We start from the raw sequence: 12,266 nt of genomic DNA on the forward strand, positions 1-12,266 counted from the left end.
CCTGGGATCCACGAAAAGGGAGATGTGCTCTGTACAGCAGAGACAAAGTAAATTCCCCAGAATGATGGTGAAGGGAAGCTACCAGCTTAAGTTAGAGCCAATAGGATAAAGGGTTTCAAGAAGATAGCCAAGGGAAAAAAAACACTTAAAACTTTACTGGCAGATTACTTGATATATCTGACCACAAAGTTCTGCTAACAGAGCAGAAATACTCATAGGAACAGAAAAGTGGCAAGTTAAAAGGAAATGACTAAACAAACAAGAGCAACAAAAAACTCTCAAAAAGTCACATAAAAAAGGAAATATAATCATTACCTATCTGGTTCTCACAATAACTCATACTAGTTTAAAAAAAATGTTATATGTTCATTATATATCATTTATTACATATATTTAAGGATTATACATCCTATATATTACATGTATTTACATATTCATGTACATCACATTTTTTTTTAAAGATTTTATTTATTTATTCATGAGAGACACAGAGAGAGGCAGAGACACAGGCAGAGGAGAAGCAGGCTCCATGCAGGGAGCCTGATGTGGGACTTGATCCCGGGTCTCCATGCCCTGGGCTGAAGGAGGTGCTAAACCGCTGAGCCACCAGAGCTGCCCTGTACATCACAATTTAATGATAAAAGAGGGCATATAAAGGTGCTAATTCCTCATTTTTGGTAGATGTCAATTTTAAAAACAAGTAATAGAAGGTTTAAGTTTTTTTGTTTGTTTGGGGTTTTTTTTAGGACAAAAGAAGAAAATAACACTTAAGCAGCTAAAAGAAATGGTAGCTACGTCTAGGTATTGAGACCAGTTGGGTGGAAAAATTGAAGCAGGAGAAAACAAGAAAGAAGACAAAGATCTGGGAAGAAACTAATAAATCACTCATACAAATTTTGTTCTTCTTTCAATTTTTTAAGATTAAAATTCCTGAGACTGCCCACAGATAATGAGATTCACCAGTCCAGGGTTCATAATGGATTGTGAACAAGAGTCTTAGGACACCATGAGATCTCATCCAAAATGCCCAACTCCCTAATCTGAACAAGAGACAAGGTGTTACCTCCAGAAAAGAATTTATCAACTCTTTTCAACAACAGGTCTGTACTTCCTATTGCAGAGTTTAAAAAAAAAAAAAATCAATCCTATCATAATTGCTAAGCTGTACTCACTGATTTTCACTGCTCAGAGGAAACAAATTATCTTGAACCATGCAGGATTCCAGACAACCCCTTATTAAAAACTCAATCACAGAAAGCAAGATTCAAGACATGCAATCAAAGACTTGTTCTACCCTTGCCCAGGTTCACGCTCTTTTCTTTCCTGGCCTTCTTTATTCTGCTTCCCTGACCCAAACTCTCATAAAACATAAACCTTATCATAAGATTCATGAGAAAATGACATTAAATATAATTCATTAAAATGAATTTTGCTTGATATTTCATTTTGTTGGAATATAAATACTATAGATCTCATCAAACAAGGGAAGGAATTTATATTCAGAAGAGCTAAAATTAAAATGTTCTACTTTCAGATTTATTTAAATCAGTTCACAGTTAAAATTCTAGACACTTTGTTTACATCTACAGATTATATGCTTGTGTTTTTCCTCTGGGCCCATATAAAGTCCTATCCACATATACTGAGACTTTTAGACCCAAAATGACATGTCAGCCCAGACTCCACCTTATTTCTTATTCCATGACATATTAAGATCCAAACTAGTCAAAAGATGTATTGTGGCCCAGTAGTACTCTACAAAGCTAATGACCAAATTATCCAAGGCTTAAAAGCTTACAATGATTACACGGCCAAAAGTTTACCTTAAGACAGATATCTAGTTCAGCCTATCCCAAATTTCCAGATAAGCAATGAAGCTTTTGCAGTCCCTCCACAACCACGTATCTGTCAGGTTCTCCTCATTATGAATCTTGGCCCTCAAGTCTGGCTCTTAACTAGGCCAGCTTTCACAGTAGGATCATGCCTACGGAAATTAACCAACAGAATTCAATGCTCCACAGCCTAGGCATCCTGCATGACCATCCAGAGATAAGGAAGTAAGCTCAAAGTCCAGTAATTTCGACTCCTTCTAATATTTTTTCTAATACCTTTCAACACTGATTTTGATGAATAATCTAAAATAACCCAAAAATAATAACCTGTCATACATTATAAGGGATCACTTCTAAACAGACTCTAGTTTTAGAGTAAAAAATCCAGCAAACCTATTACCACAGCAGAATTAAGGAGACCTCCACAAAATCTTAATTTTTTTTCTTTATTCTGAATGAAAGGCTTCTTCACTAAGTCTCCATAATAATCTACATAAAATGCTAGTCCGTGTTAACTGCGGTAAATAGCAGATATAACTTCATGATAAATAAAATCCAGATATTGGTGGTATCCTGTTCTTCTTAGCTCAAGAGTTATCAGTTTCTCAATATGTATAGGACTATAAAATAGTATAATCTAAGAACTTCTGAAGTGTTTTAAAAACTGTTGGATTTGGTTCTTGTCTTAAGGAAAGAACCTTAAAAGTTGCTTCTTGACTAAGGCTGACAGAATGGGAAATTACACAGGTTTACTTGTAAATAATCATACATGAGAGCCACGGGCTGTATAAGAGTAGTTTACAAAGTAATTCCTACTGACACAGTATTTGCTCCTGTAACTCACAACCTGGAATTTCTCTCCGAAACCTGACCTCTCCTCCACAATCAGAGAACTTTCAAGGTTACATAAATCCTTCATCCTAGGATTTCCCGGAAAGCAGAATCTCCTAGGATAAAAGTCAAAAGCCAGAACTGTGGCATCTAAACCAAGTCATCTGCCCACTGTGTCCAAACGCCTACGCCTCTGATCTCCTAAACTCACTTTTCTCCACAATCCAAAAAGTCCCAATTCCTAAATCCTGCTCACCCGTTGCCAAAACTATCTGAAGGCTTTCAAAAGGACATTCCTTTTTATTAAGAATTAGAGCCGAACACCAAAAAATAAATTTATATATATATATATAAAAAAAGAATTAGATCCATCCAAGAGCTAAACATTAGTCTTGTCATGTGGTTTAAAACAGACACTTCTTAAATGACTGGTAAATGGCCTGTTTCATATAAAGCCAATATTATGGGGGCATTTCCGGACTAGACATCATTGGGGCTAACACATCAACAAAATTATGTCACTATTATTGGCCACTATGAGCCTCTTGGCTGTACAAATTAAGAGCGTGTAGGAGGGGGATCCCTGGGTGGCTCAGAGGTTTGGCGCCTGCCCTCGGCCCAGGGCGTGATCCCAGAGTCCCGGGATCGAGTCCCGCGTCGGGCTCCCTGAGTGGAGCCTGCTTCTCCCTCCTCCTGTGTCTCTGTCTCTGTCTCTCTCTCTCTCATAAATAAATAAATCTTTAAAAAAAAAAAAAAAAGAGCGTGTAGGAGGGCATCTGGGGGCTGCCTTGGGCTCAGGTCACGATCCCGCATCGGGCTCCCTGCTCAGCGGGGAGTCCGCTTCTCCCTCTGCCTCTCTGCTCTCAAAAAAATAATAAAATCAAAAAAAAATCAAAAAAAAAAAAAACCTTGTAGCAAAACAACATACAAGACACTATTCACAGAAATACTACGTTACCAGTAATACACACACAGATGTCGTGTTCAGTTATGATCTTCCCTCCCCAAAATCACTATCGCCGGTTAACAAGTTCCGATTCAGCCTAAGTTTTACAGCGCGTTTCCTTTCCGTTCACCCTACTGGCAAGAAGTGCCACTTTAGACAAAGGGCTGGACGGCGGAGAACCAGAGGGGGCCCTGGGCCGACGCACACGGGCCCCCGGGCTCGGCCCCCCGCCCCCCCTCGCTCGCCCCCCCCCCCCCGGCGCGGGCCCCGGCTCGCCTCCGGACAGGGCGTCACCGCGAGGGGCGGCACGACGCCGAGAGCCCCCTCGCACCTACCGCCAGACCAAGAACCGAGGCCCCGCCGAACACACGTCTCAGATTTCGAGTCCTCGACGCAGACACTCACCTCGGCAGCTCAGCGCCCTCTGAAACACCGCGCAGGGGTCCCGGACACTCTTCCTCCCGAGGCCCTAGACCGAGAGCGGGGCGCGCGGAAGGGCAGCGAGCCGGCCGAGGCGGCGGCCCGCCTCTCCCACGGAGCGCAGCAGCCCGGCGGCCGCGCGAGTCCGAGCCGTCCCGGGAGCCGCGCCGCGCGGCTGCAGGAGGAGCCCCCGCCCCGCCCCGCCCGGCCCGGCCTCCCCGACTGCGTCCCGTTCCGAAGGCCGCTAACTCACAGGGGAGCCGGGGGAGGGCTGCCGGGCCGACCGGCGCTGCCCGCCCAGGGCCCACGGCCCACGGCCCACGGCCCGAGCAGCGAGGGCTCGGCGCGCGCGGCGGGCGCCCCCCTCCAGCCGCAGCAGGCCCGGCCCGCGAGCTAAACCCCGCGCTCGGCGGCCGGGGAGGAGCGACTCCGGAGGAACTCAGGGCCGGCCAGCGTGTGGCGAGTGCGGGGCGGGAGCAAGAAGCGGAAGACCCGAAAGTCGCCGAGAAATCGGCGTACGAAGCCCTGTCAGGAGCCCCCGGAAGGCCGCCACGACCCCGGATGCGAACCGCGCGCGGGGAGCCAGGGGTCACACTTCCGGCGGCCGCCTCGCCCCCTCCCGCGGCGCGGCTGCAGTGCGCAGGCGCCTGGCTGGGCAGCCCGCGGCGAAGGCGGGGGAGGCTCGGCGGCGGTGGGCGCCGGACGTGGGGCCGGACGCCCGGGGCGGCGGGGTCGCGGAGGGCTCGGGCGCCGCCGCGATGCGCGCGTCTCCTCCTCCGACCGTCTGCGCCTGGGCGGCCCGGGCGGCCCCGCGATTTAGCGCCGCCTGTGGCCCAGGGCCTGACCCCCGGGTCGCAGGATCAAGGCCCGCGTCGGGCTCCCCGCGTGCAGCCTGCTGCTCCCTCGGCCTTTCTCTCCCTCTCTCTGGGTCTCTCATGGTTAAATAAATAAAATCTAAAAAAAAAAAAAAAGTCTTTCCCCGACCCATTTTTCCGTGGCGTGTGAGCGCCGAGCTGTTAGGCTTTTCCACCGCGGCCGGGGGTGGGGGAGGGGAGGGGCCTGGGCTCGGCTCCCTGCTGGTAATAATAGCTGATACTCCTTTATTCAACAAATACCTAGTATTTGCTCTGGAAGGAGCTTTAATAGTCGTGAAAATGACTTGTCGGGATTAGTCGATGTCAACCTTCTAACCATATTCCTTTATTTTCCTTGGACACCTACAGAAGAATTTCCCGTTTTTCCGAAACGGGTAATTGGTGTCATCTTTTCTCCTGATCGCTCTTATCAACTTGCCTGATCTCGCATCCCCACGTCGTCTTTCGCTTTCCTATTTTTTCGCCCTGTTTTCATTTCTGCTCCTAGGTTTATTTCCTTTCTTCTACTTTCTTTTATTTTTAAGGTGTATTTTCTTTATCTGCTGGTTTTTTAACTCGGAAACTGAGATCACTGATGGTAGATGTTTTCTTCTTTTGTGATATAAGCATTTGGTGGGATGTGTCCCCACAGTATCGCTTTAACTACATCTCACGCATTTTTTTTTAATTTTTATTTATTTATGATAGTCACGCAGAGAGAGAGAGAGGCAGAGACACAGGCAGAGGGAGAAGCAGGCCCCATGCACCGGGAGCCCGACGTGGGATTCGATCCCGGGTCTCCAGGATCGCGCCCTGGGCCAAAGGCAGGCGCCAAACCGCTGCGCCACCCAGGGATCCCTATCTCACGCATTTTAATATGTTCTCCTTTTCCTTCATTTCAAAATACTTCCTAATTTCCCTGTATATTTCTTTCTTTGACCCATGGATTATTAGTGTGTTATGCAGTCTCCAAAAATTGAGAAATTTTTCGGACATCTTTCTGTTGCTGATTTCTAATTTAGTTCCATTCTAATCTGATAACATACTTTGCATAATTTGAATCATTTTCAATTTATTGAGACTTATTCTGTGACCCAGAATATGGTCTGTCTTGATAAATATTCAGTGTGCATTTAAGGTGAATGTGTATTCCACAGTTGCCGGGTAAAATGTCCTACAAATGTCAATCACATCAAGTTTGTTGATACCGTTCAAATCTTTTAAATCCTGGGGGATTTAAAATATACGGATTTTCCGTCTATTTATCCTATTAATTATTAAGAGAGGAGTATTGAACTCTATAATTATGGCTTCTTCTAATTCTGCGTGTTCTGTGAGTTTTGCTCCATGTATTTTAAATTCTGCTGTTAGTTGCCTAAGCTTTTTTGCATTTATAATTGTTCTGTTATCTAGATGAATTTATCCATAATGAAGCTGACCAAAAAGTATTTTATGAAATGATCCATTTTATAAGAATGGTCCACTTTATAAAACCTCTTTACTCCTAGTAATATTTTTTGCTCTAAAGTGTACTTTGATGTAAATATAGCCACTCAGCCTTTTCGTAGTTTTGACATATATATATCTTGATAAAAGAGGTAAAAGATAAAAGATATAAAATATACATGTATTTTAAGATGTATTTATTTTAGAGAGAGAGAGGGAGGAAGAGGGCTTGCGCATACACAAGCAGGGGGAGGGGCGGAGGAAGAGGAAGAGAATCCCAAGAGGACTCCACACTGATCATGGAGCCAAGCAAGGCTCAATCTGACCACCCAGAGATCATGACCTGAGCCAAAACCAAGAGTCCCATGCTTAACTGACTAAACCATCCAGGCGCCCCACATGTTTGTGTCTTCCTAAATTTCTCTCAGCATATTTTGTATTTTCAGTGTACAGATATTCCGGCGAATGTCTTTTATCAAATTTACCCTGATGTATTTCATATTTTTGATGCTATTTTAAATGGTATTTTAAATTTCAATTTCAGATTGCACAGTATTAATAGAAGACAAATACAGTTGGCTTCGTATATTGATTTTTATATCCTGCAGTCTTGATGAAGTTAGTGAGTCCTTCTCTGCACTCAGCTGGGGAGTCGGCTTGAGGGTTCTCTCCCTCTGCCCCTCTCCCCACTCATGAATGTATGCACACTCTCACCCTAAAATAAATAAATCTTTTTGTTTGTTTGTTTGTTTAAATATTTTATTTATTCATGAGAGACACATAGAGAGGCAGAGACACAGGCAGAGGGAGTAGCAGGCTCCATTCAGGGAGCCCGATGTGGGACTCCATCCTGGGACCCTGGGGTCACGCCCTGAGCCAATGAAGGCAGACCCTCAACCGCTGAGCCACCCAGACATCGCTAAATAAATCTTTTTTTAAGAAAAGACAACACAAACAGCAAGATATACCATGTTCATGGTTCAGAAGACTCAAAACTGTAAAAATGTCAGTTCTCCCACAAATTTGTAGATTCACACAATCTCAATCAAAATCCCAGCACGCGCTTTTTTTTTTTTTTTTTTTTTTGTAATTGACAAAAGAATTCTAAAATTTATATGGAGATGCAAAGGACCTAGAACAACCAAAACAACTTTGAGAGTGAAGAACAAACTTGGAGAACTTACACTACACTATCTGATTTCGATATTTACTATAAAGCTACATTAAGCCAGATTATATTGGTGTAAAAAAAAAAGATTGACAAAACTGAACAGAGTTTTTTTAAAAAGTGCCAAAATTATTCATTTCAACAAAGGCACTCAGTGGGAAAAAAGAAAGATTTTTCACTAATACTCAAACATGTGAGTATTCATAGGCATAAATGAGTGAATGAATGAATGAATAAAATAACACGTGAAAACACAAAATGGATCATAGGTCTAAACATAAAACTTACAACTTCTAGAGGAAAAATATCTGTGACCTTAGGCTAGACAAAGATTTCTTGGGTATGATACCTAAAGCACTATCCTTAAATGACAAAAAGTAATGAACTGAACTTCATCAAAATTAAGCATTTATTCTCAGGACACTAAGAAAATGAAAAGACTAGCCAAAACTGAAAAAAGTATTTGCAAATCATATATCTAGTAAAGAGCTTGCACCCTGAATGTATATTTTTTAAATCTCTTGTACCTCAAAAAAGCACAGAAAAAAAAAAAACCCGAAAAACTCTCCTACCTCAATAAGAAGAAATTAAGTAACCCAATAAACAAATGGGCATAAAGTTTGAATAGACACTTCACCAAAGAAGTTATATGAATGAGAAATAAGCACATGAAAAGATATCCAATATTATGAGGCATTAGAGAAAATAAAACCACAATGAAATAGTACTACCTACCTACTTAATGGTAAAATTAAAAAGACCAGCCACACCAACTGTTGTTTAGAATGTGGAGTGATTGGAACTCTCATAACCACTAATGGGAATGTACAACCTCTTTGGAAAAGAGGCAATTTCTTAAAAAGTTAAATGTATATTTACATTTTCCAGACATTATACTCCCAGGTATTTATCCAAAAGAAACAAAAACATATGTTCACCCAAAGACTTGTGCACAAACGTTCATAGCAATTATGTTCATAATAGGCAAAAACTGGAAACAACACAAATGTTTGTCAGCAGATAAGTGAATGAACAATCACAATATCCATACAATGGAATATTACCGAGAATAAAAAGAAATTAACTATTGATATGTAAAGCAACGTGGATTAATCTCAATTATATCAGTGACAGAAATTGGGAAAAAAATAGTGCATACTGTATGATCTCCTTTATATGAAATTCTAGAACATGAAAACCAATCTTTAGGGAGAAAAAAGAAGTCCATGGTAGTCTGAAAAATGATAGCTGGGGGCAGAGGGCTGAGAAGGCCAGAAGGGAGAGATTGCAAAGGAGTACAAGGAAACAGTTGAGAGCTCTACTCATGTTAACTATCTTGATTGTTGTAATAGTTTCATGTGTGTATGCATGTGTAAAAATGTGCAGCTGATTATGAGTCAATTATATCTTAAACAAGCTATTAAAAATTTTTTAAACAGAAAAATCTTTTGGTCCATGTTGCACTTTAAGTGAATCTTTTAAACTATGCACAATTTTAAAATCCCACAGGGGTCAATTGGAAATATCGGTTCATTGAGTTATGCAGATCTTCAAAATGTTGACATGTTTCATCCTACGCTATCAAAATATCCCATTTGTTAATATCACTTCCAATCTCATCAGAAGAATCTAAGTATTTGGAAGCTGTCAAGATCACAGTGATGAGGCAACTTTCACAGTTTATTTTCTTGAAAGCTCAATTATATCAATGACAACAAATATCGTTTGTTTTCCTTGAACTGATGGTTCCATTTCATTTATTTTTGAGAAAATATTTGTCAAATACCCAAGTCTAATTAACCAGTTTGTCTGTCAATAGATATTTTAATAAAAATGGCGTTCCATAATATTAAAAGAAGTTAGTTCAGCTTGCAACTCAATCCCACAGTTTCTCTCCAAGAGACAATTATAGTTCTTTAGTTTGTAACAAAAGTAACTTATGAATACTTCTTATTTTTTTTAAGCAGAATATTTTTAAAATGTGAATTCAAGGGTCAGTAGCCATTAGAATTAATAATTTTTACAGCTTCATTAAGAACATTCTTAATTAAAGTTGTAATTTTTTTTAAAACAGCAAGAGAATGACAGTAAAGAATACAAGGACTATTGATTTGTGCAAAGGTGTTCAACTGAAGGTGATTTTGCCCCCAGAGGCTATTTAGCAATGTCCAGAAACATCTTGGGTTGTCATAACTTGGGACTGGGGGTGGTTGCTACTGACATCTAATGACCAGAAGCCAGGGATGCTGCTCAACATTCTGTTTAGCATCTGCCTTCAGCTCAGGGTGTGATCCTGGAGTCCAGGGATCGAGTCCCACATCGGGCTCCCTGCATGGAGCCCGCTTCTCCCTCTGCCTAAGTCTCTGCTTCTCTATCTCTCTGTGTCTCTCATGAATAAATAAATACAATATTTTTTTTAAAAAGTATTAACCAGCACAATATTCCATTGTGTGGATATACCACATTTTGTTTATCCATTCATCAGATGATGGACATTTGATTGTTTCCACTTTTTGGCTATCATGAATAATGGTGCTATAAACATTCATGTTTTTGTTTAAACATACATCTTCAATCATCTTAGGTATATACTTAGAAGTGAAATTGCTAGGTCATATGGTAACTCTTGTGTTTAATTTTTTGAGGAACTGCCAACTCTTTTCCAAAGTGACTTCATCATTATATCCCCATCAGCAGTGTATGAGTATTCCAATCTTTCCACATACTTCCCAACATTTGTTATTTCCTATCTTTTTTATTATAGCCACCATAATGGGTGTGAATAGTATGTTGTGGTCTACAGCGATTTGTTTTTGAACTACCAAAGCAAATGATAAAACAATGAAAAAGAGAAATAAATCCTTACTGTTATTATAAAAATAATTTTGACCTCCTGGCTCCTCAAACTGTCTATGGTCACATTTGGAAAATGTCTGGAGCAGAGTAAGGCGGAAGTCCAGAGAATTGATAGTAGAGATTTATTGGGAGCTTGCTATAGGCCAGACACCTTGCTAAGCACTTTACAAAAATGATCCCTTATAATCTGATTAACAGGCCTCTAAGATTACTACTTTCATTATCTTCACTTTAGAGGTGAAAAAACTAAGTCTCAGTGAAATCAAGCAACTTGCTCAATGTCCCACAAATAATGCCAAAGATAAGCCCTGAGTCTAGATAGCCCGACTCCAGCATCCTAGGCCTCCTCCCCCCTGTCCCCTCCCCAACTCAACCGCCAGTTTTGGGAAGGAGTCAGGAACACCTTCCCAAGGTGTCTGGAACTCCTTCCCAAGGTCTGAGGGACTCAGGACTTTTTGATAGTGTGGTTCTGTACTTGTTAATTTGATATGATGGGTATCTTGAACTCTTCCGTGATGTGTGGTCAACTACAACTTCTAGGTTCCTTCATCTTTTGTATTACCTTACATCCCCATTCTTATCTCCCTAACACATTCTGCTAAATTTGATGAAAATTTTGCTTTCTGAAAAGGAGATAGGGGTGAGGAAGTAGGTCATTTTAGAGATAAGCTGACAATCACCAGTCTCCACAGATAGCTTTCTGGGCCCAGAAGAAAGATCTTCAGATTCCACCCCCTAAGGAAGTGAAGAGAATTTACAACTGGAAACTAAATGCTCCAATTTCCTTATGCGTGAATATACTTTAGTACATTCAAAAATCCATCTTCAACACCTCACCACTTTTGATTGCACTTCAATGTATGTTAAAAGTAAAAGTGGAACCTCTCCCCAAGACAAAATGAAATAAAGATGCTCCAAAGAAAACAACATTAAACTGAAATCTGCAATTTATATTGCAGTAGGAGACTGCAGTGCTTTGATTTGGATGTGGCTGTTGTGCAGAACAGAAGAGAGTGGGTAACAATAATGACTACTGTTGTACTTTGTAGCTGTTCTCTGCCATTACAACTGGTACCTCTCGGGATCCCTGGGTGGCGCAGCGGTTTGGCGCCTGCCTTTGGCCCAGGGCGCGATCCTGGAGACCCGGGATCGAATCCCACATCAGGCTCCCGGTGCATGGAGCCTGCTTCTTCCTCCGCCTGTGTCTCTGCCTCTCTCGCTCTCTCTCTCTGTGACTATTATAAAAAAAAAAAAAAAACTGGTACCTCTTGTGCATCTGGGGGAAGCAATGGTAAGCAAGACTGATGCAGTCCCTACCCTCAAATAGCTGACAGTTCAGAGACAGTAACCTTCACAGATTTAGAAAACAAAATTTGATGTGTATGGTAGTAACAGAGAAAAGGAAAATACATGCTTCTGTAACAGCAACTGACTGGGGTTCCAACCCATATGGAAGTATGAGGGCTACGGACATGCACTCCTGAGATCTCCTGTGTGAGGAGCGTAGTTGACTGACAACTCCAACGACTGCCTCTCCAGATCCAGCACACCTGAAGCTGAACCTATGCCTCTTGTGAACCTCAACCAGCCAATAACTGAGCACAGCAGAGATGCTAGTGCCAGCCCATTCCTGCAGGACACAGGACTCCTCTAATGGGCAATTCTGGCTCAGAAATTCCCTGATGGCCAAACTAAAACTTTCTTAGACAGTACTGCAATCTTTTTCTACCCAATTCTCCTTCCTTCTTCCTCTCCTTCAACAGATGTCAGACTTGCATTGGAATCTGAGTCTCTCCCTGCTTCTTTCTTCCTTCTCTTTTTCTTTCACAGAAATCTCCTCTAATAAATCTCTTGCATGTCTAATCCTGTCTTGGCATTAGCTTCTTGGAGGATCTGAACTAACACAGAAGTTT

General features: G+C 41.8%; 1 protein-coding gene across 4 annotated transcripts in view; it reads right to left on the reverse strand.

Moving 5' to 3' along the window:
* TENT2 (terminal nucleotidyltransferase 2) overlaps window positions 1-4,151 on the reverse strand; it is a 68,871-nt gene extending 64,720 nt beyond the window's left edge. For 2 of the 4 annotated variants that reach the window (XM_041752119.1, XM_041752116.1), the window contains exon 1: window positions 4,015-4,151. The gene's annotated coding sequence lies outside the window, so the exon portion shown is untranslated. Of the gene's footprint in view, window positions 1-1,823; window positions 1,905-3,621; window positions 3,752-4,014 lie in introns of those variants that run through there. The other 2 variants (XM_041752118.1, XM_041752117.1) reach the window with 2 other exon arrangements.
* Between the last annotated feature and the right edge of the window lie 8,115 nt (window positions 4,152-12,266).

The sequence above is a fragment of the Vulpes lagopus genome, chromosome 4 (assembly GCF_018345385.1).
Source record: "Vulpes lagopus strain Blue_001 chromosome 4, ASM1834538v1, whole genome shotgun sequence".
Lineage (NCBI taxonomy): Eukaryota > Metazoa > Chordata > Mammalia > Carnivora > Canidae > Vulpes > Vulpes lagopus.